The following is an 18,979-nucleotide window of genomic DNA, read 5'->3' as shown; positions in this document are numbered from 1 at the left end:
CTTCCCAAATACCGTTTTTCACCCTCCCGGTATTGTCCGATTCACAAAAGAGTCCGCCGGCTTTAAAAGCCAGGTGAACTCGCAACAAAAAAGCGACAAAATATTTAAGAAATCCGCGCAACACTAGGAAATCAAGAGGCCATCCATGCCGGGCGCGCTTCCGCGGGGACTTCCGACGGGACCCGGTGCAATTTCCGCTTACACGAACGCACCGACGCACGCCTCTTTCGGACAATTCGTTCGTATGCGCATCGACCCGCCTCGACGGGTCCTATCTTTCGAGTGCCCGTAAATTCGAGGTCGGGACCCGGTTGCGAGTTATATTTTTATAAATAAAATTACTTCCATGGAGTATACTACGATAACCACTGAAATGCCTTTTGCTCAAGTGCAGCGGAAACAGATAAGAAAAATAAAAAAAAAAAAGGAGGGAAAAAGGGGTGCAACACGAGGACTTCCCAGGAGGTCACCCATCCTAGTACTACTCTCGCCCAAGCACGCTTAACTGCGGAGTTCTGATGGGATCCGGTGCATTAGTGCTGGTATGATCGCACCCGTTCATTCACCGTAGCAATTTGTTTACATGCGCAATGCCGCCCAAAAAAAAAAAAAAAACCAGAGCATTCCAAAGCTCGTAAATTCGCAGCCGAGACCCCAATTTCGAGCCTTCTCCTTCCCAAATACCGTTTTTCACCCTCCCGGTATTGTCCGATTCACAAAAGAGTCCGCCGGCTTTAAAAGCCAGGTGAACTCGCAACAAAAAAGCGACAAAATATTTAAGAAAACCGCGCAACACTTGGAAATCAAGAGGCCATCCATGCCGGGCGCGCTTCCGCGGGGACTTCCGACGGGACCCGGTGCAATTTCCGCTTACACGAACGCACCGACGCACGCCTCTTTCGGACAATTCGTTCGTATGCGCATCGACCCGCCTCGACGGGTCCTATCTTTCGAGTGCCCGTAAATTCGAGGTCGGGACCCGGTTGCGAGTTATATTTTTATAAATAAAATTACTTCCATGGAGTATACTACGATAACCACTGAAATGCCTTCTGCTCAAGTGCAGCGGAAACAGATAAGGAAAATTAAAAAAAAAGGACGGAAAAAGGGGTGCAACACGAGGACTTCCCAGGAGGTCACCCATCCTAGTACTACTCTCGCCCAAGCACGCTTAACTGCGGAGTTCTGATGGGATCCAGTGCATTAGTGCTGGTATAATCGCACCCGTTCATTCACCGTAGCAATTTGTTTACATGCGCAATGCCGCCCAAAAAAAAAAAAAAAAACCAGAGCATTCCAAAGCTCGTAAATTCGCAGCCGAGAGTCCAATTTCGAGCCTTCTCCTTCCCAAATACCGTTTTTCACCCTCCCGGTATTGTCCGATTCACAAAAGAGTCCGCCGGCTTTAAAAGCCAGGTGAACTCGCAACAAAAAAGCGACAAAATATTTAAGAAAACCGCGCAACACTAGGAAATCAAGAGGCCATCCATGCCGGGCGCGCTTCCGCGGGGACTTCCGACGGGACCCGGTGCAATTTCCGCTTACACGAACGCACCGACGCACGCCTCTTTCGGACAATTTGTTCGTATGCGCATCGACCCGCCTCGACGGGTCCTATCTTTCGAGTGCCCGTAAATTCGAGGTCGGGACCCGGTTGCGAGTTATATTTTTATAAATAAAATTACTTCCATGGAGTATACTACGATAACCACTGAAATGCCTTTTGCTCAAGTGCAGCGGAAACAGATAAGAAAAATAAAAAAAAAAAAGGAGGGAAAAAGGGGTGCAACACGAGGACTTCCCAGGAGGTCACCCATCCTAGTACTACTCTCGCCCAAGCACGCTTAACTGCGGAGTTCTGATGGGATCCGGTGCATTAGTGCTGGTATGATCGCACCCGTTCATTCACCGGAGCAATTTGTTTACATGCGCAATGCCGCCCAAAAAAAAAAAAAAAACCAGAGCATTCCAAAGCTCGTAAATTCGCAGCCGAGACCCCAATTTCGAGCCTTCTCCTTCCCAAATACCGTTTTTCACCCTCCCGGTATTGTCCGATTCACAAAAGAGTCCGCCGGCTTTAAAAGCCAGGTGAACTCGCAACAAAAAAGCGACAAAATATTTAAGAAATCCGCGCAACACTAGGAAATCAAGAGGCCATCCATGCCGGGCGCGCTTCCGCGGGGACTTCCGACGGGACCCGGTGCAATTTCCGCTTACACGAACGCACCGACGCACGCCTCTTTCGGACAATTCGTTCGTATGCGCATCGACCCGCCTCGACGGGTCCTATCTTTCGAGTGCCCGTAAATTCGAGGTCGGGACCCGGTTGCGAGTTATATTTTTATAAATAAAATTACTTCCATGGAGTATACTACGATAACCACTGAAATGCCTTTTGCTCAAGTGCAGCGGAAACAGATAAGAAAAATAAAAAAAAAAAAGGAGGGAAAAAGGGGTGCAACACGAGGACTTCCCAGGAGGTCACCCATCCTAGTACTACTCTCGCCCAAGCACGCTTAACTGCGGAGTTCTGATGGGATCCGGTGCATTAGTGCTGGTATGATCGCACCCGTTCATTCACCGTAGCAATTTGTTTACATGCGCAATGCCGCCCAAAAAAAAAAAAAAAACCAGAGCATTCCAAAGCTCGTAAATTCGCAGCCGAGACCCCAATTTCGAGCCTTCTCCTTCCCAAATACCGTTTTTCACCCTCCCGGTATTGTCCGATTCACAAAAGAGTCCGCCGGCTTTAAAAGCCAGGTGAACTCGCAACAAAAAAGCGACAAAATATTTAAGAAATCCGCGCAACACTAGGAAATCAAGAGGCCATCCATGCCGGGCGCGCTTCCGCGGGGACTTCCGACGGGACCCGGTGCAATTTCCGCTTACACGAACGCACCGACGCACGCCTCTTTCGGACAATTCGTTCGTATGCGCATCGACCCGCCTCGACGGGTCCTATCTTTCGAGTGCCCGTAAATTCGAGGTCGGGACCCGGTTGCGAGTTATATTTTTATAAATAAAATTACTTCCATGGAGTATACTACGATAACCACTGAAATGCCTTTTGCTCAAGTGCAGCGGAAACAGATAAGAAAAATAAAAAAAAAAAAGGAGGGAAAAAGGGGTGCAACACGAGGACTTCCCAGGAGGTCACCCATCCTAGTACTACTCTCGCCCAAGCACGCTTAACTGCAGAGTTCTGATGGGATCCGGTGCATTAGTGCTGGTATGATCGCACCCGTTCATTCACCGTAGCAATTTGTTTACATGCGCAATGCCGCCCAAAAAAAAAAAAAAACCAGAGCATTCCAAAGCTCGTAAATTCGCAGCCGAGACCCCAATTTCGAGCCTTCTCCTTCCCAAATACCGTTTTTCACCCTCCCGGTATTGTCCGATTCACAAAAGAGTCCGCCGGCTTTAAAAGCCAGGTGAACTCGCAACAAAAAAGCGACAAAATATTTAAGAAATCCGCGCAACACTAGGAAATCAAGAGGCCATCCATGCCGGGCGCGCTTCCGCGGGGACTTCCGACGGGACCCGGTGCAATTTCCGCTTACACGAACGCACCGACGCACGCCTCTTTCGGACAATTCGTTCGTATGCGCATCGACCCGCCTCGACGGGTCCTATCTTTCGAGTGCCCGTAAATTCGAGGTCGGGACCCGGTTGCGAGTTATATTTTTATAAATAAAATTACTTCCATGGAGTATACTACGATAACCACTGAAATGCCTTCTGCTCAAGTGCAGCGGAAACAGATAAGGAAAATTAAAAAAAAAGGACGGAAAAAGGGGTGCAACACGAGGACTTCCCAGGAGGTCACCCATCCTAGTACTACTCTCGCCCAAGCACGCTTAACTGCGGAGTTCTGATGGGATCCGGTGCATTAGTGCTGGTATGATCGCACCCGTTCATTCACCGTAGCAATTTGTTTACATGCGCAATGCCGCCCAAAAAAAAAAAAAAAACCAGAGCATTCCAAAGCTCGTAAATTCGCAGCCGAGACCCCAATTTCGAGCCTTCTCCTTCCCAAATACCGTTTTTCACCCTCCCGGTATTGTCCGATTCACAAAAGAGTCCGCCGGCTTTAAAAGCCAGGTGAACTCGCAACAAAAAAGCGACAAAATATTTAAGAAATCCGCGCAACACTAGGAAATCAAGAGGCCATCCATGCCGGGCGCGCTTCCGCGGGGACTTCCGACGGGACCCGGTGCAATTTCCGCTTACACGAACGCACCGACGCACGCCTCTTTCGGACAATTCGTTCGTATGCGCATCGACCCGCCTCGACGGGTCCTATCTTTCGAGTGCCCGTAAATTCGAGGTCGGGACCCGGTTGCGAGTTATATTTTTATAAATAAAATTACTTCCATGGAGTATACTACGATAACCACTGAAATGCCTTCTGCTCAAGTGCAGCGGAAACAGATAAGGAAAATTAAAAAAAAAGGACGGAAAAAGGGGTGCAACACGAGGACTTCCCAGGAGGTCACCCATCCTAGTACTACTCTCGCCCAAGCACGCTTAACTGCGGAGTTCTGATGGGATCCGGTGCATTAGTGCTGGTATAATCGCACCCGTTCATTCACCGTAGCAATTTGTTTACATGCGCAATGCCGCCAAAAAAAAAAAAAAAAACCAGAGCATTCCAAAGCTCGTAAATTCGCAGCCGAGAGTCCAATTTCGAGCCTTCTCCTTCCCAAATACCGTTTTTCACCCTCCCGGTATTGTCCGATTCACAAAAGAGTCCGCCGGCTTTAAAAGCCAGGTGAACTCGCAACAAAAAAGCGACAAAATATTTAAGAAAACCGCGCAACACTAGGAAATCAAGAGGCCATCCATGCCGGGCGCGCTTCCGCGGGGACTTCCGACGGGACCCGGTGCAATTTCCGCTTACACGAACGCACCGACGCACGCCTCTTTCGGACAATTCGTTCGTATGCGCATCGACCCGCCTCGACGGGTCCTATCTTTCGAGTGCCCGTAAATTCGAGGTCGGGACCCGGTTGCGAGTTATATTTTTATAAATAAAATTACTTCCATGGAGTATACTACGATAACCACTGAAATGCCTTTTGCTCAAGTGCAGCGGAAACAGATAAGAAAAATAAAAAAAAAAAGGAGGGAAAAAGGGGTGCAACACGAGGACTTCCCAGGAGGTCACCCATCCTAGTACTACTCTCGCCCAAGCACGCTTAACTGCGGAGTTCTGATGGGATCCGGTGCATTAGTGCTGGTATGATCGCACCCGTTCATTCACCGTAGCAATTTGTTTACATGCGCAATGCCGCCCAAAAAAAAAAAAAAAACCAGAGCATTCCAAAGCTCGTAAATTCGCAGCCGAGACCCCAATTTCGAGCCTTCTCCTTCCCAAATACCGTTTTTCACCCTCCCGGTATTGTCCGATTCACAAAAGAGTCCGCCGGCTTTAAAAGCCAGGTGAACTCGCAACAAAAAAGCGACAAAATATTTAAGAAATCCGCGCAACACTAGGAAATCAAGAGGCCATCCATGCCGGGCGCGCTTCCGCGGGGACTTCCGACGGGACCCGGTGCAATTTCCGCTTACACGAACGCACCGACGCACGCCTCTTTCGGACAATTCGTTCGTATGCGCATCGACCCGCCTCGACGGGTCCTATCTTTCGAGTGCCCGTAAATTCGAGGTCGGGACCCGGTTGCGAGTTATATTTTTATAAATAAAATTACTTCCATGGAGTATACTACGATAACCACTGAAATGCCTTCTGCTCAAGTGCAGCGGAAACAGATAAGGAAAATTAAAAAAAAAGGACGGAAAAAGGGGTGCAACACGAGGACTTCCCAGGAGGTCACCCATCCTAGTACTACTCTCGCCCAAGCACGCTTAACTGCGGAGTTCTGATGGGATCCGGTGCATTAGTGCTGGTATAATCGCACCCGTTCATTCACCGTAGCAATTTGTTTACATGCGCAATGCCGCCCAAAAAAAAAAAAAAAAACCAGAGCATTCCAAAGCTCGTAAATTCGCAGCCGAGAGTCCAATTTCGAGCCTTCTCCTTCCCAAATACCGTTTTTCACCCTCCCGGTATTGTCCGATTCACAAAAGAGTCCGCCGGCTTTAAAAGCCAGGTGAACTCGCAACAAAAAAGCGACAAAATATTTAAGAAAACCGCGCAACACTAGGAAATCAAGAGGCCATCCATGCCGGGCGCGCTTCCGCGGGGACTTCCGACGGGACCCGGTGCAATTTCCGCTTACACGAACGCACCGACGCACGCCTCTTTCGGACAATTCGTTCGTATGCGCATCGACCCGCCTCGACGGGTCCTATCTTTCGAGTGCCCGTAAATTCGAGGTCGGGACCCGGTTGCGAGTTATATTTTTATAAATAAAATTACTTCCATGGAGTATACTACGATAACCACTGAAATGCCTTTTGCTCAAGTGCAGCGGAAACAGATAAGAAAAATAAAAAAAAAAAGGAGGGAAAAAGGGGTGCAACACGAGGACTTCCCAGGAGGTCACCCATCCTAGTACTACTCTCGCCCAAGCACGCTTAACTGCGGAGTTCTGATGGAATCCGGTGCATTAGTGCTGGTATGATCGCACCCGTTCATTCACCGTAGCAATTTGTTTACATGCGCAATGCCGCCCAAAAAAAAAAAAAAAACCAGAGCATTCCAAAGCTCGTAAATTCGCAGCCGAGACCCCAATTTCGAGCCTTCTCCTTCCCAAATACCGTTTTTCACCCTCCCGGTATTGTCCGATTCACAAAAGAGTCCGCCGGCTTTAAAAGCCAGGTGAACTCGCAACAAAAAAGCGACAAAATATTTAAGAAATCCGCGCAACACTAGGAAATCAAGAGGCCATCCATGCCGGGCGCGCTTCCGCGGGGACTTCCGACGGGACCCGGTGCAATTTCCGCTTACACGAACGCACCGACGCACGCCTCTTTCGGACAATTCGTTCGTATGCGCATCGACCCGCCTCGACGGGTCCTATCTTTCGAGTGCCCGTAAATTCGAGGTCGGGACCCGGTTGCGAGTTATATTTTTATAAATAAAATTACTTCCATGGAGTATACTACGATAACCACTGAAATGCCTTCTGCTCAAGTGCAGCGGAAACAGATAAGGAAAATTAAAAAAAAAGGACGGAAAAAGGGGTGCAACACGAGGACTTCCCAGGAGGTCACCCATCCTAGTACTACTCTCGCCCAAGCACGCTTAACTGCGGAGTTCTGATGGGATCCGGTGCATTAGTGCTGGTATAATCGCACCCGTTCATTCACCGTAGCAATTTGTTTACATGCGCAATGCCGCCCAAAAAAAAAAAAAAAAACCAGAGCATTCCAAAGCTCGTAAATTCGCAGCCGAGAGTCCAATTTCGAGCCTTCTCCTTCCCAAATACCGTTTTTCACCCTCCCGGTATTGTCCGATTCACAAAAGAGTCCGCCGGCTTTAAAAGCCAGGTGAACTCGCAACAAAAAAGCGACAAAATATTTAAGAAAACCGCGCAACACTAGGAAATCAAGAGGCCATCCATGCCGGGCGCGCTTCCGCGGGGACTTCCGACGGGACCCGGTGCAATTTCCGCTTACACGAACGCACCGACGCACGCCTCTTTCGGACAATTCGTTCGTATGCGCATCGACCCGCCTCGACGGGTCCTATCTTTCGAGTGCCCGTAAATTCGAGGTCGGGACCCGGTTGCGAGTTATATTTTTATAAATAAAATTACTTCCATGGAGTATACTACGATAACCACTGAAATGCCTTTTGCTCAAGTGCAGCGGAAACAGATAAGAAAAATAAAAAAAAAAAAAAGGAGGGAAAAAGGGGTGCAACACGAGGACTTCCCAGGAGGTCACCCATCCTAGTACTACTCTCGCCCAAGCACGCTTAACTGCGGAGTTCTGATGGGATCCGGTGCATTAGTGCTGGTATGATCGCACCCGTTCATTCACCGTAGCAATTTGTTTACATGCGCAATGCCGCCCAAAAAAAAAAAAAAAACCAGAGCATTCCAAAGCTCGTAAATTCGCAGCCGAGACCCCAATTTCGAGCCTTCTCCTTCCCAAATACCGTTTTTCACCCTCCCGGTATTGTCCGATTCACAAAAGAGTCCGCCGGCTTTAAAAGCCAGGTGAACTCGCAACAAAAAAGCGACAAAATATTTAAGAAATCCGCGCAACACTAGGAAATCAAGAGGCCATCCATGCCGGGCGCGCTTCCGCGGGGACTTCCGACGGGACCCGGTGCAATTTCCGCTTACACGAACGCACCGACGCACGCCTCTTTCGGACAATTCGTTCGTATGCGCATCGACCCGCCTCGACGGGTCCTATCTTTCGAGTGCCCGTAAATTCGAGGTCGGGACCCGGTTGCGAGTTATATTTTTATAAATAAAATTACTTCCATGGAGTATACTACGATAACCACTGAAATGCCTTCTGCTCAAGTGCAGCGGAAACAGATAAGGAAAATTAAAAAAAAAGGACGGAAAAAGGGGTGCAACACGAGAACTTCCCAGGAGGTCACCCATCCTAGTACTACTCTCGCCCAAGCACGCTTAACTGCGGAGTTCTGATGGGATCCGGTGCATTAGTGCTGGTATAATCGCACCCGTTCATTCACCGTAGCAATTTGTTTACATGCGCAATGCCGCCCAAAAAAAAAAAAAAAAACCAGAGCATTCCAAAGCTCGTAAATTCGCAGCCGAGAGTCCAATTTCGAGCCTTCTCCTTCCCAAATACCGTTTTTCACCCTCCCGGTATTGTCCGATTCACAAAAGAGTCCGCCGGCTTTAAAAGCCAGGTGAACTCGCAACAAAAAAGCGACAAAATATTTAAGAAAACCGCGCAACACTAGGAAATCAAGAGGCCATCCATGCCGGGCGCGCTTCCGCGGGGACTTCCGACGGGACCCGGTGCAATTTCCGCTTACACGAACGCACCGACGCACGCCTCTTTCGGACAATTCGTTCGTATGCGCATCGACCCGCCTCGACGGGTCCTATCTTTCGAGTGCCCGTAAATTCGAGGTCGGGACCCGGTTGCGAGTTATATTTTTATAAATAAAATTACTTCCATGGAGTATACTACGATAACCACTGAAATGCCTTTTGCTCAAGTGCAGCGGAAACAGATAAGAAAAATAAAAAAAAAAAAAAGGAGGGAAAAAGGGGTGCAACACGAGGACTTCCCAGGAGGTCACCCATCCTAGTACTACTCTCGCCCAAGCACGCTTAACTGCGGAGTTCTGATGGGATCCGGTGCATTAGTGCTGGTATGATCGCACCCGTTCATTCACCGTAGCAATTTGTTTACATGCGCAATGCCGCCCAAAAAAAAAAAAAAACCAGAGCATTCCAAAGCTCGTAAATTCGCAGCCGAGACCCCAATTTCGAGCCTTCTCCTTCCCAAATACCGTTTTTCACCCTCCCGGTATTGTCCGATTCACAAAAGAGTCCGCCGGCTTTAAAAGCCAGGTGAACTCGCAACAAAAAAGCGACAAAATATTTAAGAAATCCGCGCAACACTAGGAAATCAAGAGGCCATCCATGCCGGGCGCGCTTCCGCGGGGACTTCCGACGGGACCCGGTGCAATTTCCGCTTACACGAACGCACCGACGCACGCCTCTTTCGGACAATTCGTTCGTATGCGCATCGACCCGCCTCGACGGGTCCTATCTTTCGAGTGCCCGTAAATTCGAGGTCGGGACCCGGTTGCGAGTTATATTTTTATAAATAAAATTACTTCCATGGAGTATACTACGATAACCACTGAAATGCCTTCTGCTCAAGTGCAGCGGAAACAGATAAGGAAAATTAAAAAAAAAGGACGGAAAAAGGGGTGCAACACGAGGACTTCCCAGGAGGTCACCCATCCTAGTACTACTCTCGCCCAAGCACGCTTAACTGCGGAGTTCTGATGGGATCCGGTGCATTAGTGCTGGTATAATCGCACCCGTTCATTCACCGTAGCAATTTGTTTACATGCGCAATGCCGCCCAAAAAAAAAAAAAAAAACCAGAGCATTCCAAAGCTCGTAAATTCGCAGCCGAGAGTCCAATTTCGAGCCTTCTCCTTCCCAAATACCGTTTTTCACCCTCCCGGTATTGTCCGATTCACAAAAGAGTCCGCCGGCTTTAAAAGCCAGGTGAACTCGCAACAAAAAAGCGACAAAATATTTAAGAAAACCGCGCAACACTAGGAAATCAAGAGGCCATCCATGCCGGGCGCGCTTCCGCGGGGACTTCCGACGGGACCCGGTGCAATTTCCGCTTACACGAACGCACCGACGCACGCCTCTTTCGGACAATTCGTTCGTATGCGCATCGACCCGCCTCGACGGGTCCTATCTTTCGAGTGCCCGTAAATTCGAGGTCGGGACCCGGTTGCGAGTTATATTTTTATAAATAAAATTACTTCCATGGAGTATACTACGATAACCACTGAAATGCCTTTTGCTCAAGTGCAGCGGAAACAGATAAGAAAAATAAAAAAAAAAAAAAGGAGGGAAAAAGGGGTGCAACACGAGGACTTCCCAGGAGGTCACCCATCCTAGTACTACTCTCGCCCAAGCACGCTTAACTGCGGAGTTCTGATGGGATCCGGTGCATTAGTGCTGGTATGATCGCACCCGTTCATTCACCGTAGCAATTTGTTTACATGCGCAATGCCGCCCAAAAAAAAAAAAAAAACCAGAGCATTCCAAAGCTCGTAAATTCGCAGCCGAGACCCCAATTTCGAGCCTTCTCCTTCCCAAATACCGTTTTTCACCCTCCCGGTATTGTCCGATTCACAAAAGAGTCCGCCGGCTTTAAAAGCCAGGTGAACTCGCAACAAAAAAGCGACAAAATATTTAAGAAATCCGCGCAACACTAGGAAATCAAGAGGCCATCCATGCCGGGCGCGCTTCCGCGGGGACTTCCGACGGGACCCGGTGCAATTTCCGCTTACACGAACGCACCGACGCACGCCTCTTTCGGACAATTCGTTCGTATGCGCATCGACCCGCCTCGACGGGTCCTATCTTTCGAGTGCCCGTAAATTCGAGGTCGGGACCCGGTTGCGAGTTATATTTTTATAAATAAAATTACTTCCATGGAGTATACTACGATAACCACTGAAATGCCTTCTGCTCAAGTGCAGCGGAAACAGATAAGGAAAATTAAAAAAAAAGGACGGAAAAAGGGGTGCAACACGAGGACTTCCCAGGAGGTCACCCATCCTAGTACTACTCTCGCCCAAGCACGCTTAACTGCGGAGTTCTGATGGGATCCGGTGCATTAGTGCTGGTATAATCGCACCCGTTCATTCACCGTAGCAATTTGTTTACATGCGCAATGCCGCCCAAAAAAAAAAAAAAAAAACCAGAGCATTCCAAAGCTCGTAAATTCGCAGCCGAGACCCCAATTTCGAGCCTTCTCCTTCCCAAATACCGTTTTTCACCCTCCCGGTATTGTCCGATTCACAAAAGAGTCCGCCGGCTTTAAAAGCCAGGTGAACTCGCAACAAAAAAGCGACAAAATATTTAAGAAATCCGCGCAACACTAGGAAATCAAGAGGCCATCCATGCCGGGCGCGCTTCCGCGGGGACTTCCGACGGGACCCGGTGCAATTTCCGCTTACACGAACGCACCGACGCACGCCTCTTTCGGACAATTCGTTCGTATGCGCATCGACCCGCCTCGACGGGTCCTATCTTTCGAGTGCCCGTAAATTCGAGGTCGGGACCCGGTTGCGAGTTATATTTTTATAAATAAAATTACTTCCATGGAGTATACTACGATAACCACTGAAATGCCTTTTGCTCAAGTGCAGCGGAAACAGATAAGAAAAATAAAAAAAAAAAAGGAGGGAAAAAGGGGTGCAACACGAGGACTTCCCAGGAGGTCACCCATCCTAGTACTACTCTCGCCCAAGCACGCTTAACTGCGGAGTTCTGATGGGATCCGGTGCATTAGTGCTGGTATGATCGCACCCGTTCATTCACCGTAGCAATTTGTTTACATGCGCAATGCCGCCCAAAAAAAAAAAAAAAACCAGAGCATTCCAAAGCTCGTAAATTCGCAGCCGAGACCCCAATTTCGAGCCTTCTCCTTCCCAAATACCGTTTTTCACCCTCCCGGTATTGTCCGATTCACAAAAGAGTCCGCCGGCTTTAAAAGCCAGGTGAACTCGCAACAAAAAAGCGACAAAATATTTAAGAAATCCGCGCAACACTAGGAAATCAAGAGGCCATCCATGCCGGGCGCGCTTCCGCGGGGACTTCCGACGGGACCCGGTGCAATTTCCGCTTACACGAACGCACCGACGCACGCCTCTTTCGGACAATTCGTTCGTATGCGCATCGACCCGCCTCGACGGGTCCTATCTTTCGAGTGCCCGTAAATTCGAGGTCGGGACCCGGTTGCGAGTTATATTTTTATAAATAAAATTACTTCCATGGAGTATACTACGATAACCACTGAAATGCCTTTTGCTCAAGTGCAGCGGAAACAGATAAGAAAAATAAAAAAAAAAAAGGACGGAAAAAGGGGTGCAACACGAGGACTTCCCAGGAGGTCACCCATCCTAGTACTACTCTCGCCCAAGCACGCTTAACTGCAGAGTTCTGATGGGATCCGGTGCATTAGTGCTGGTATGATCGCACCCGTTCATTCACCGTAGCAATTTGTTTACATGCGCAATGCCGCCCAAAAAAAAAAAAAAAACCAGAGCATTCCAAAGCTCGTAAATTCGCAGCCGAGACCCCAATTTCGAGCCTTCTCCTTCCCAAATACCGTTTTTCACCCTCCCGGTATTGTCCGATTCACAAAAGAGTCCGCCGGCTTTAAAAGCCAGGTGAACTCGCAACAAAAAAGCGACAAAATATTTAAGAAATCCGCGCAACACTAGGAAATCAAGAGGCCATCCATGCCGGGCGCGCTTCCGCGGGGACTTCCGACGGGACCCGGTGCAATTTCCGCTTACACGAACGCACCGACGCACGCCTCTTTCGGACAATTCGTTCGTATGCGCATCGACCCGCCTCGACGGGTCCTATCTTTCGAGTGCCCGTAAATTCGAGGTCGGGACCCGGTTGCGAGTTATATTTTTATAAATAAAATTACTTCCATGGAGTATACTACGATAACCACTGAAATGCCTTTTGCTCAAGTGCAGCGGAAACAGATAAGAAAAATAAAAAAAAAAAGGAGGGAAAAAGGGGTGCAACACGAGGACTTCCCAGGAGGTCACCCATCCTAGTACTACTCTCGCCCAAGCACGCTTAACTGCAGAGTTCTGATGGGATCCGGTGCATTAGTGCTGGTATGATCGCACCCGTTCATTCACCGTAGCAATTTGTTTACATGCGCAATGCCGCCCAAAAAAAAAAAAAAAACCAGAGCATTCCAAAGCTCGTAAATTCGCAGCCGAGACCCCAATTTCGAGCCTTCTCCTTCCCAAATACCGTTTTTCACCCTCCCGGTATTGTCCGATTCACAAAAGAGTCCGCCGGCTTTAAAAGCCAGGTGAACTCGCAACAAAAAAGCGACAAAATATTTAAGAAATCCGCGCAACACTAGGAAATCAAGAGGCCATCCATGCCGGGCGCGCTTCCGCGGGGACTTCCGACGGGACCCGGTGCAATTTCCGCTTACACGAACGCACCGACGCACGCCTCTTTCGGACAATTCGTTCGTATGCGCATCGACCCGCCTCGACGGGTCCTATCTTTCGAGTGCCCGTAAATTCGAGGTCGGGACCCGGTTGCGAGTTATATTTTTATAAATAAAATTACTTCCATGGAGTATACTACGATAACCACTGAAATGCCTTCTGCTCAAGTGCAGCGGAAACAGATAAGGAAAATTAAAAAAAAAGGACGGAAAAAGGGGTGCAACACGAGGACTTCCCAGGAGGTCACCCATCCTAGTACTACTCTCGCCCAAGCACGCTTAACTGCGGAGTTCTGATGGGATCCGGTGCATTAGTGCTGGTATGATCGCACCCGTTCATTCACCGTAGCAATTTGTTTACATGCGCAATGCCGCCCAAAAAAAAAAAAAAAACCAGAGCATTCCAAAGCTCGTAAATTCGCAGCCGAGAGTCCAATTTCGAGCCTTCTCCTTCCCAAATACCGTTTTTCACCCTCCCGGTATTGTCCGATTCACAAAAGAGTCCGCCGGCTTTAAAAGCCAGGTGAACTCGCAACAAAAAAGCGACAAAATATTTAAGAAATCCGCGCAACACTAGGAAATCAAGAGGCCATCCATGCCGGGCGCGCTTCCGCGGGGACTTCCGACGGGACCCGGTGTAATTTCCGCTTACACGAACGCACCGACGCACGCCTCTTTCGGACAATTCGTTCGTATGCGCATCGACCCGCCTCGACGGGTCCTATCTTTCGAGTGCCCGTAAATTCGAGGTCGGGACCCGGTTGCGAGTTATATTTTTATAAATAAAATTACTTCCATGGAGTATACTACGATAACCACTGAAATGCCTTTTGCTCAAGTGCAGCGGAAACAGATAAGAAAAATAAAAAAAAAAAAGGAGGGAAAAAGGGGTGCAACACGAGGACTTCCCAGGAGGTCACCCATCCTAGTACTACTCTCGCCCAAGCACGCTTAACTGCAGAGTTCTGATGGGATCCGGTGCATTAGTGCTGGTATGATCGCACCCGTTCATTCACCGTAGCAATTTGTTTACATGCGCAATGCCGCCCAAAAAAAAAAAAAAAACCAGAGCATTCCAAAGCTCGTAAATTCGCAGCCGAGACCCCAATTTCGAGCCTTCTCCTTCCCAAATACCGTTTTTCACCCTCCCGGTATTGTCCGATTCACAAAAGAGTCCGCCGGCTTTAAAAGCCAGGTGAACTCGCAACAAAAAAGCGACAAAATATTTAAGAAATCCGCGCAACACTAGGAAATCAAGAGGCCATCCATGCCGGGCGCGCTTCCGCGGGGACTTCCGACGGGACCCGGTGCAATTTCCGCTTACACGAACGCACCGACGCACGCCTCTTTCGGACAATTCGTTCGTATGCGCATCGACCCGCCTCGACGGGTCCTATCTTTCGAGTGCCCGTAAATTCGAGGTCGGGACCCGGTTGCGAGTTATATTTTTATAAATAAAATTACTTCCATGGAGTATACTACGATAACCACTGAAATGCCTTCTGCTCAAGTGCAGCGGAAACAGATAAGGAAAATTAAAAAAAAAGGACGGAAAAAGGGGTGCAACACGAGGACTTCCCAGGAGGTCACCCATCCTAGTACTACTCTCGCCCAAGCACGCTTAACTGCGGAGTTCTGATGGGATCCGGTGCATTAGTGCTGGTATAATCGCACCCGTTCATTCACCGTAGCAATTTGTTTACATGCGCAATGCCGCCCAAAAAAAAAAAAAAAAACCAGAGCATTCCAAAGCTCGTAAATTCGCAGCCGAGAGTCCAATTTCGAGCCTTCTCCTTCCCAAATACCGTTTTTCACCCTCCCGGTATTGTCCGATTCACAAAAGAGTCCGCCGGCTTTAAAAGCCAGGTGAACTCGCAACAAAAAAGCGACAAAATATTTAAGAAAACCGCGCAACACTAGGAAATCAAGAGGCCATCCATGCCGGGCGCGCTTCCGCGGGGACTTCCGACGGGACCCGGTGCAATTTCCGCTTACACGAACGCACCGACGCACGCCTCTTTCGGACAATTCGTTCGTATGCGCATCGACCCGCCTCGACGGGTCCTATCTTTCGAGTGCCCGTAAATTCGAGGTCGGGACCCGGTTGCGAGTTATATTTTTATAAATAAAATTACTTCCATGGAGTATACTACGATAACCACTGAAATGCCTTTTGCTCAAGTGCAGCGGAAACAGATAAGAAAAATAAAAAAAAAAAAGGAGGGAAAAAGGGGTGCAACACGAGGACTTCCCAGGAGGTCACCCATCCTAGTACTACTCTCGCCCAAGCACGCTTAACTGCGGAGTTCTGATGGGATCCGGTGCATTAGTGCTGGTATGATCGCACCCGTTCATTCACCGTAGCAATTTGTTTACATGCGCAATGCCGCCCAAAAAAAAAAAAAAAACCAGAGCATTCCAAAGCTCGTAAATTCGCAGCCGAGACCCCAATTTCGAGCCTTCTCCTTCCCAAATACCGTTTTTCACCCTCCCGGTATTGTCCGATTCACAAAAGAGTCCGCCGGCTTTAAAAGCCAGGTGAACTCGCAACAAAAAAGCGACAAAATATTTAAGAAATCCGCGCAACACTAGGAAATCAAGAGGCCATCCATGCCGGGCGCGCTTCCGCGGGGACTTCCGACGGGACCCGGTGCAATTTCCGCTTACACGAACGCACCGACGCACGCCTCTTTCGGACAATTCGTTCGTATGCGCATCGACCCGCCTCGACGGGTCCTATCTTTCGAGTGCCCGTAAATTCGAGGTCGGGACCCGGTTGCGAGTTATATTTTTATAAATAAAATTACTTCCATGGAGTATACTACGATAACCACTGAAATGCCTTTTGCTCAAGTGCAGCGGAAACAGATAAGAAAAATAAAAAAAAAAAGGAGGGAAAAAGGGGTGCAACACGAGGACTTCCCAGGAGGTCACCCATCCTAGTACTACTCTCGCCCAAGCACGCTTAACTGCAGAGTTCTGATGGGATCCGGTGCATTAGTGCTGGTATGATCGCACCCGTTCATTCACCGTAGCAATTTGTTTACATGCGCAATGCCGCCCAAAAAAAAAAAAAAAACCAGAGCATTCCAAAGCTCGTAAATTCGCAGCCGAGACCCCAATTTCGAGCCTTCTCCTTCCCAAATACCGTTTTTCACCCTCCCGGTATTGTCCGATTCACAAAAGAGTCCGCCGGCTTTAAAAGCCAGGTGAACTCGCAACAAAAAAGCGACAAAATATTTAAGAAATCCGCGCAACACTAGGAAATCAAGAGGCCATCCATGCCGGGCGCGCTTCCGCGGGGACTTCCGACGGGACCCGGTGCAATTTCCGCTTACACGAACGCACCGACGCACGCCTCTTTCGGACAATTCGTTCGTATGCGCATCGACCCGCCTCGACGGGTCCTATCTTTCGAGTGCCCGTAAATTCGAGGTCGGGACCCGGTTGCGAGTTATATTTTTATAAATAAAATTACTTCCATGGAGTATACTACGATAACCACTGAAATGCCTTTTGCTCAAGTGCAGCGGAAACAGATAAGAAAAATAAAAAAAAAAAAGGAGGGAAAAAGGGGTGCAACACGAGGACTTCCCAGGAGGTCACCCATCCTAGTACTACTCTCGCCCAAGCACGCTTAACTGCGGAGTTCTGATGGGATCCGGTGCATTAGTGCTGGTATGATCGCACCCGTTCATTCACCGTAGCAATTTGTTTACATGCGCAATGCCGCCCAAAAAAAAAAAAAAAACCAGAGCATTCCAAAGCTCGTAAATTCGCAGCCGAGACCCCAATTTCGAGCCTTCTCCTTCCCAAATACCGTTTTTCACCCTCCCGGTATTGTCCGATTCACAAAAGAGTCCGCCGGCTTTAAAAGCCAGGTGAACTCGCAACAAAAAAGCGACAAAATATTTAAGAAATCCGCGCAACACTAGGAAATCAAGAGGCCATCCATGCCGGGCGCGCTTCCGCGGGGACTTCCGACGGGACCCGGTGCAATTTCCGCTTACACGAACGCACCGACGCACGCCTCTTTCGGACAATTCGTTCGTATGCGCATCGACCCGCCTCGACGGGTCCTATCTTTCGAGTGCCCGTAAATTCGAGGTCGGGACCCGGTTGCGAGTTATATTTTTATAAATAAAATTACTTCCATGGAGTATACTACGATAACCACTGAAATGCCTTTTGCTCAAGTGCAGCGGAAACAGATAAGAAAAATAAAAAAAAAAAAGGAGGGAAAAAGGGGTGCAACACGAGGACTTCCCAGGAGGTCACCCATCCTAGTACTACTCTCGCCCAAGCACGCTTAACTGCGGAGTTCTGATGGGATCCGGTGCATTAGTGCTGGTATGATCGCACCCGTTCATTCACCGTAGCAATTTGTTTACATGCGCAATGCCGCCCAAAAAAAAAAAAAAAAACCAGAGCATTCCAAAGCTCGTAAATTCGCAGCCGAGACCCCAATTTCGAGCCTTCTCCTTCCCAAATACCGTTTTTCACCCTCCCGGTATTGTCCGATTCACAAAAGAGTCCGCCGGCTTTAAAAGCCAGGTGAACTCGCAACAAAAAAGCGACAAAATATTTAAGAAATCCGCGCAACACTAGGAAATCAAGAGGCCATCCATGCCGGGCGCGCTTCCGCGGGGACTTCCGACGGGACCCGGTGCAATTTCCGCTTACACGAACGCACCGACGCACGCCTCTTTCGGACAATTCGTTCGTATGCGCATCGACCCGCCTCGACGGGTCCTATCTTTCGAGTGCCCGTAAATTCGAGGTCGGGACCCGGTTGCGAGTTATATTTTTATAAATAAAATTACTTCCATGGAGTATACTACGATAACCACTGAAATGCCTTTTGCTCAAGTGCAGCGGAAACAGATAAGAAAAATAAAAAAAAAAAAGGAGGGAAAAAGGGGTGCAACACGAGGACTTCCCAGGAGGTCACCCATCCTAGTACTACTCTCGCCCAAGCACGCTTAACTGCGGAGTTCTGATGGGATCCGGTGCATTAGTGCTGGTATGATCGCACCCGTTCATTCACCGTAGCAATTTGTTTACATGCGCAATGCCGCCCAAAAAAAAAAAAAAAAACCAGAGCATTCCAAAGCTCGTAAATTCGCAGCCGAGACCCCAATTTCGAGCCTTCTCCTTCCCAAATACCGTTTTTCACCCTCCCGGTATTGTCCGATTCACAAAAGAGTCCGCCGGCTTTAAAAGCCAGGTGAACTCGCAACAAAAAAGCGACAAAATATTTAAGAAATCCGCGCAACACTAGGAAATCAAGAGGCCATCCATGCCGGGCGCGCTTCCGCGGGGACTTC

The 18,979-nt window shown here is 48.8% G+C and overlaps 28 non-coding genes across 28 annotated transcripts; all 28 read right to left on the bottom strand.

Moving 5' to 3' along the window:
- Nucleotides 1-437: 437 nt before the first annotated feature.
- Nucleotides 438-556, bottom strand: LOC130819789 (5S ribosomal RNA). Its single transcript, XR_009044821.1, has one exon. It is a non-coding gene; the product is annotated as a 5S ribosomal RNA (ribosomal RNA).
- Nucleotides 557-1,107: 551 nt separating this feature from the next.
- LOC130819545 (5S ribosomal RNA) lies at nucleotides 1,108-1,226 on the bottom strand. Its single transcript, XR_009044582.1, has one exon. It is a non-coding gene; the product is annotated as a 5S ribosomal RNA (ribosomal RNA).
- Nucleotides 1,227-1,780: 554 nt separating this feature from the next.
- Nucleotides 1,781-1,899, bottom strand: LOC130819788 (5S ribosomal RNA). Its single transcript, XR_009044820.1, has one exon. It is a non-coding gene; the product is annotated as a 5S ribosomal RNA (ribosomal RNA).
- Nucleotides 1,900-2,452: 553 nt separating this feature from the next.
- On the bottom strand, nucleotides 2,453-2,571 carry LOC130819787 (5S ribosomal RNA). The gene has a single exon (XR_009044819.1). It is a non-coding gene; the product is annotated as a 5S ribosomal RNA (ribosomal RNA).
- A 553-nt stretch (nucleotides 2,572-3,124) lies between these two features.
- LOC130819528 (5S ribosomal RNA) lies at nucleotides 3,125-3,243 on the bottom strand. The gene has a single exon (XR_009044566.1). It is a non-coding gene; the product is annotated as a 5S ribosomal RNA (ribosomal RNA).
- A 550-nt stretch (nucleotides 3,244-3,793) lies between these two features.
- LOC130819786 (5S ribosomal RNA) lies at nucleotides 3,794-3,912 on the bottom strand. The gene has a single exon (XR_009044818.1). It is a non-coding gene; the product is annotated as a 5S ribosomal RNA (ribosomal RNA).
- Nucleotides 3,913-4,463: 551 nt separating this feature from the next.
- Nucleotides 4,464-4,582, bottom strand: LOC130819446 (5S ribosomal RNA). The gene has a single exon (XR_009044482.1). It is a non-coding gene; the product is annotated as a 5S ribosomal RNA (ribosomal RNA).
- Nucleotides 4,583-5,134: 552 nt separating this feature from the next.
- Nucleotides 5,135-5,253, bottom strand: LOC130819785 (5S ribosomal RNA). The gene has a single exon (XR_009044817.1). It is a non-coding gene; the product is annotated as a 5S ribosomal RNA (ribosomal RNA).
- Nucleotides 5,254-5,804: 551 nt separating this feature from the next.
- On the bottom strand, nucleotides 5,805-5,923 carry LOC130819444 (5S ribosomal RNA). Its single transcript, XR_009044480.1, has one exon. It is a non-coding gene; the product is annotated as a 5S ribosomal RNA (ribosomal RNA).
- Nucleotides 5,924-6,476: 553 nt separating this feature from the next.
- LOC130819531 (5S ribosomal RNA) lies at nucleotides 6,477-6,595 on the bottom strand. The gene has a single exon (XR_009044569.1). It is a non-coding gene; the product is annotated as a 5S ribosomal RNA (ribosomal RNA).
- Nucleotides 6,596-7,146: 551 nt separating this feature from the next.
- LOC130819442 (5S ribosomal RNA) lies at nucleotides 7,147-7,265 on the bottom strand. The gene has a single exon (XR_009044479.1). It is a non-coding gene; the product is annotated as a 5S ribosomal RNA (ribosomal RNA).
- A 556-nt stretch (nucleotides 7,266-7,821) lies between these two features.
- LOC130819784 (5S ribosomal RNA) lies at nucleotides 7,822-7,940 on the bottom strand. Its single transcript, XR_009044816.1, has one exon. It is a non-coding gene; the product is annotated as a 5S ribosomal RNA (ribosomal RNA).
- A 551-nt stretch (nucleotides 7,941-8,491) lies between these two features.
- Nucleotides 8,492-8,610, bottom strand: LOC130819432 (5S ribosomal RNA). Its single transcript, XR_009044469.1, has one exon. It is a non-coding gene; the product is annotated as a 5S ribosomal RNA (ribosomal RNA).
- Nucleotides 8,611-9,166: 556 nt separating this feature from the next.
- Nucleotides 9,167-9,285, bottom strand: LOC130819782 (5S ribosomal RNA). The gene has a single exon (XR_009044814.1). It is a non-coding gene; the product is annotated as a 5S ribosomal RNA (ribosomal RNA).
- Nucleotides 9,286-9,835: 550 nt separating this feature from the next.
- Nucleotides 9,836-9,954, bottom strand: LOC130819441 (5S ribosomal RNA). Its single transcript, XR_009044478.1, has one exon. It is a non-coding gene; the product is annotated as a 5S ribosomal RNA (ribosomal RNA).
- Nucleotides 9,955-10,510: 556 nt separating this feature from the next.
- LOC130819781 (5S ribosomal RNA) lies at nucleotides 10,511-10,629 on the bottom strand. Its single transcript, XR_009044813.1, has one exon. It is a non-coding gene; the product is annotated as a 5S ribosomal RNA (ribosomal RNA).
- A 551-nt stretch (nucleotides 10,630-11,180) lies between these two features.
- Nucleotides 11,181-11,299, bottom strand: LOC130819440 (5S ribosomal RNA). Its single transcript, XR_009044477.1, has one exon. It is a non-coding gene; the product is annotated as a 5S ribosomal RNA (ribosomal RNA).
- Nucleotides 11,300-11,854: 555 nt separating this feature from the next.
- On the bottom strand, nucleotides 11,855-11,973 carry LOC130819780 (5S ribosomal RNA). Its single transcript, XR_009044812.1, has one exon. It is a non-coding gene; the product is annotated as a 5S ribosomal RNA (ribosomal RNA).
- A 553-nt stretch (nucleotides 11,974-12,526) lies between these two features.
- Nucleotides 12,527-12,645, bottom strand: LOC130819527 (5S ribosomal RNA). Its single transcript, XR_009044565.1, has one exon. It is a non-coding gene; the product is annotated as a 5S ribosomal RNA (ribosomal RNA).
- A 552-nt stretch (nucleotides 12,646-13,197) lies between these two features.
- LOC130819526 (5S ribosomal RNA) lies at nucleotides 13,198-13,316 on the bottom strand. Its single transcript, XR_009044564.1, has one exon. It is a non-coding gene; the product is annotated as a 5S ribosomal RNA (ribosomal RNA).
- A 551-nt stretch (nucleotides 13,317-13,867) lies between these two features.
- LOC130819779 (5S ribosomal RNA) lies at nucleotides 13,868-13,986 on the bottom strand. The gene has a single exon (XR_009044811.1). It is a non-coding gene; the product is annotated as a 5S ribosomal RNA (ribosomal RNA).
- A 553-nt stretch (nucleotides 13,987-14,539) lies between these two features.
- On the bottom strand, nucleotides 14,540-14,658 carry LOC130819523 (5S ribosomal RNA). The gene has a single exon (XR_009044562.1). It is a non-coding gene; the product is annotated as a 5S ribosomal RNA (ribosomal RNA).
- A 551-nt stretch (nucleotides 14,659-15,209) lies between these two features.
- On the bottom strand, nucleotides 15,210-15,328 carry LOC130819439 (5S ribosomal RNA). The gene has a single exon (XR_009044476.1). It is a non-coding gene; the product is annotated as a 5S ribosomal RNA (ribosomal RNA).
- A 554-nt stretch (nucleotides 15,329-15,882) lies between these two features.
- LOC130819778 (5S ribosomal RNA) lies at nucleotides 15,883-16,001 on the bottom strand. Its single transcript, XR_009044810.1, has one exon. It is a non-coding gene; the product is annotated as a 5S ribosomal RNA (ribosomal RNA).
- Nucleotides 16,002-16,553: 552 nt separating this feature from the next.
- LOC130819522 (5S ribosomal RNA) lies at nucleotides 16,554-16,672 on the bottom strand. The gene has a single exon (XR_009044561.1). It is a non-coding gene; the product is annotated as a 5S ribosomal RNA (ribosomal RNA).
- A 553-nt stretch (nucleotides 16,673-17,225) lies between these two features.
- On the bottom strand, nucleotides 17,226-17,344 carry LOC130819777 (5S ribosomal RNA). Its single transcript, XR_009044809.1, has one exon. It is a non-coding gene; the product is annotated as a 5S ribosomal RNA (ribosomal RNA).
- Nucleotides 17,345-17,897: 553 nt separating this feature from the next.
- On the bottom strand, nucleotides 17,898-18,016 carry LOC130819776 (5S ribosomal RNA). The gene has a single exon (XR_009044808.1). It is a non-coding gene; the product is annotated as a 5S ribosomal RNA (ribosomal RNA).
- A 554-nt stretch (nucleotides 18,017-18,570) lies between these two features.
- LOC130819775 (5S ribosomal RNA) lies at nucleotides 18,571-18,689 on the bottom strand. The gene has a single exon (XR_009044807.1). It is a non-coding gene; the product is annotated as a 5S ribosomal RNA (ribosomal RNA).
- Nucleotides 18,690-18,979: the final 290 nt, after the last annotated feature.

Source organism: Amaranthus tricolor, chromosome 7, assembly GCF_026212465.1.
Source record: "Amaranthus tricolor cultivar Red isolate AtriRed21 chromosome 7, ASM2621246v1, whole genome shotgun sequence".
Classification (NCBI taxonomy): domain Eukaryota; kingdom Viridiplantae; phylum Streptophyta; class Magnoliopsida; order Caryophyllales; family Amaranthaceae; genus Amaranthus; species Amaranthus tricolor.
Note: the sequence above shows the minus strand (reverse complement) of the source record. Positions and strands in the feature narration are given on the sequence as shown.